The sequence below is a fragment of the Nylanderia fulva genome, unplaced genomic scaffold, assembly GCF_048542155.1.
Source record: "Nylanderia fulva isolate GAGA-0341 unplaced genomic scaffold, ASM4854215v1 Scaffold83, whole genome shotgun sequence".
Lineage (NCBI taxonomy): Eukaryota > Metazoa > Arthropoda > Insecta > Hymenoptera > Formicidae > Nylanderia > Nylanderia fulva.
In genome coordinates, this window is record NW_028190950.1 from 298639 (window position 1) to 302365 (window position 3727).

Consider the following 3727-nt stretch of genomic DNA (forward strand, 5'->3'; position numbering starts at 1 on the left):
AAGAAGAGATGGGAGATAAATCTGCAAGATACATCGAAACCTTAGGGCATTCAATGTCTTGCAATGAAGAGTATATTACCGAAAGTCGGGAGACCCCGGTAATGGGAGATGAAATTTCTAATTCCGTCGATTGTGCGAGAACCCTAGGGCTTTTCTCGACCAACGACAATTTTACTAACTCTAATCGACCACACGCTGTCGAACAACTTTCAAGACTCGAACATTTAAATCCCGAAGAAATTGATCACGTCAGGTCAATTCTTACTAAGCATTCAGACAGATTCCATCTGCCTAACGAACCTTTAGGAACTACAAACGCGACTCAACACTACATTCCAACTATTAACGAAATTCCTATACACAATAAACAATACAGGTTTTCTCCTGTCCATAAAGAAGAAATTGATAAACAAGTCGGCGAATTATTAAATAATAATTTAGTCGAGTATTCTACATCGCCGTATAACTCACCAATCTGGACAGTACCGAAAAAACCAGATTCACAAGGCAATAAACGTTGGCGTATGGTTATAGATTATCGAGGATTAAACGAAAAAACTATAGGAGACGCTTATCCTCTTCCTAACATAACAGACATTAAAAATAAAATCTCGACGGCAATCGGAGCCTGTGCGGATGACATGCACAAAATTAATAAATTAAAATGAGATCTCAAGTCAAACTCATTTATTAAAATCTAAACGTTTTGACCCACTTCGGGTCTTCTTCAGTAGAATCCGCAAATAAATTAAATATCATTCTCCTCCCTATTCGAAACCTACCCGCCACCCTCGTGGTGAGATGGACAGGTTATGTAGTGGGGCTGGGATCTACGCCTCCGGGGCTCAAATGTGTCCCGGAGACTCCCCCCGATCCCCCTCCCCCTACCCTAAAACCACACGGTGGCCCTCTTAGCGCGTGTACAGCGGCACCCGGGAATCGCTTCTCGCATAATAACGGGATCGCCCGGCACGCCAGGCTTGCCGGTTCCTTCCAACCTAGATAAGGGGCCGGGTTTTATCCCGGTCCCTGAGAGAAGGTAATGGGGCCACCCATTCCCCTCCCCCCTCGTGATGGCCAGCGTGCAATGGTCCTCCTGAGCCCCCGCTCCGAAGTTCCTGCTGGCCCTCCGCCCCCCCTTCACGGCTCCTTTCGCCCTCGAAGGGGGTTGGAATTCGGCCGTGACACAGGGGGCATCTCCCGGGAGACTCCCTCGGAAGAGGGAATCTTTCACAGCGGAAGGGAGGGTCTCTTGATCCCCCGCCCCGTGGTGCGAGGGTCGTGTCCCCTCCGTTCCGCTTCTCTTATGTTGTGTTTCTCCTCCGGGGATGAGGCTCCCTCCCACCCCTTGTTGGGTTCGAATTCGGCCTTGGTCCCCGGAGGAGTCCTCCCGCTGTCTCTCGTCCGGACGGGATCGGGGGAGCCCCACCTCCCTTCATCCCGTCCCTCCCTCCCACAAACTCCTTTGCCCTAGTGTATCGCCGCGGCTGCGGCGAACCTTCTCCCCCGTGCGCCGACCCTCTTCCGACGCATTGGGTGTGCGTTGGGGTCCGCCTCTCTCTCTCTCTCTCAGCCACCTCCTTCCGCGTGAGTACGTCCTCGCAGAAGGAAGCGACCGCCTTCCACTTCTCTTTGCTCTCCAGCATGGCCTTAACCATGCTGGGGAGCTGCAGATCCCTTCCTATAGCATCGGTCAGGGCACGGCGCTGTTCTGCCCAAGTTGGGCAGAATTCTACCGTGTGTTGCGCCGTGTCCCTGACCTCCGTGCAGTGGTGACACCTCCTGGTCGGCTCTCTCCGCGCCTTGTCGTGCAGATACTCACCGAAGCACCCATGCCCGGTGAGTACCTGCACGACCCTATACGAGAGTCCAGATTCCCTCGACAGCCAGTCTGACAGAACCGGCTGGATTGCTTGTACAGCGCGCGCTCCGGCTCTCGGTTGGAGAAGATCCTTCGACCATCTATTTATCGCGCGCTGTCTCGCCCGTTGTCGGGCCGCTTCCGCCGCTTTCGGTGTCATGATCAGACCCCGCTGGCGGAGGCTGCTCTTCTGCTCGTACAATTCCTTGTACGTCTCCGCCAGTAGGTCCCATGGGATCGACCCTGACACCGAGCATGCCGCCTCTACCGAGATTGTGCGATATCCGCGGACGATCCTGATGGCTAACTTCCGCTGTAAACCCAGTAGAAGTCTTTGACTCGGCGCCATCAGGTCGCCCGCCCACACTGGCGCCCCGTAGAGCGCCATGGATCCTATCGCACTCATGTAGAGGCGACGAATCTTCTCCTTCGGCCCCCCGATGTTCGGCAGCAAGCAGCCAATGCTGTTGACTGCCGCCCTTATTCGGGGGGCAAGTATTAAAGAACGCACCTGCTACTTTCCAAAGACTTATGGATAATGAATTATCGGGACTACAAGGGAACGAATTATTCGTCTATATGGACGACATTGTCATTTACGCACGATCATTAAGAGAACACGAAATCAAATGTGAAAGATTAATGCAAAGATTACGAGACGCGAATTTACATTTACAGCCAGACAAGTGCGAATTTCTAAGGCACGAAGTAGCTTATTTAGGCCATATAATAGGCGCGAACGGAGTCAAACCAGACCCGGACAAAATAATATCAATAATGCACTTTCCAATTCCGAAAAATCCGAAAAACATAAAACAATTCCTCGGTTTAGCCGGATATTACCGAAGATTTATACCTAACTTTTCTAAAGTCGCAAAACCATTAACGGATTTATTGAAAACAGATAGCATATTCAATTGGCAATTAAAACAAGTAGAAGCTTTTAACTTTTTGAAACATTCGTTATGTTCAAATCCCATTCTCCAATATCCTGATTTTACTAGACCTTTCATACTAACTACCGACGCATCAGGGTATGCCATAGGCGGAATTTTAAGTCAGGGACCGGTAGGAAAAGATCTTCCTGTCTCATATACTTCTCGAATTTTAAATACCGCGGAACAAAATTATTCCACGATCGAAAAAGAATGCCTAGCCATCATATATTGTATTAGCCATTTCAGACCCTACTTATACGGAAGACTTTTTACTATAATAACAGATCACAACCTTTAATTTGGCTACATTCCATAAAAGACCCAACTTTCAGACTTTGGAAGTGGAAAACTAAACTAGCAGAATACAATTACGAAATTAAATACAAAAAGGGATCACTAAATAACAACGCCGACGCTTTATCGCGGAATCCACCCACGGATTTAGTTTTACCAATATTCGCTTCGGATAATGATGAGTCATCCGATAAATCCAAATTTTCAAGTAGACCAGGACCTTCCGTCAGATCAATTGAAACAAATGCTTTAATCCCTTACCGCAGTAACAATATTAATAATCCTAATTATGTTAATATAACCGAAAACGATTCTGATTCAGATGACGAAAGTTCAATTCCTAACAACCATAATCATGACTATGCAAATATGTCAAATATAAATTTAGAATACGACTACGTAGACCCAGCAGTTTCAGAAACTACACCAATTATACAACCTTCTCCTCAAATTCCGAGTAAAGTAAAAATACGTGAAATAAGAGACAATTTATTAAACCAAAAGGATAATCACGTAATTTTTATAAGCTTAGACGGATCACCTTACGATAAGGAAGCTGAACTTTATTCTATTGCAAATCTTTTGCCCACATACGAGAATCTTAATTTTGAAAGAATTAACGTAAAGAAAATCA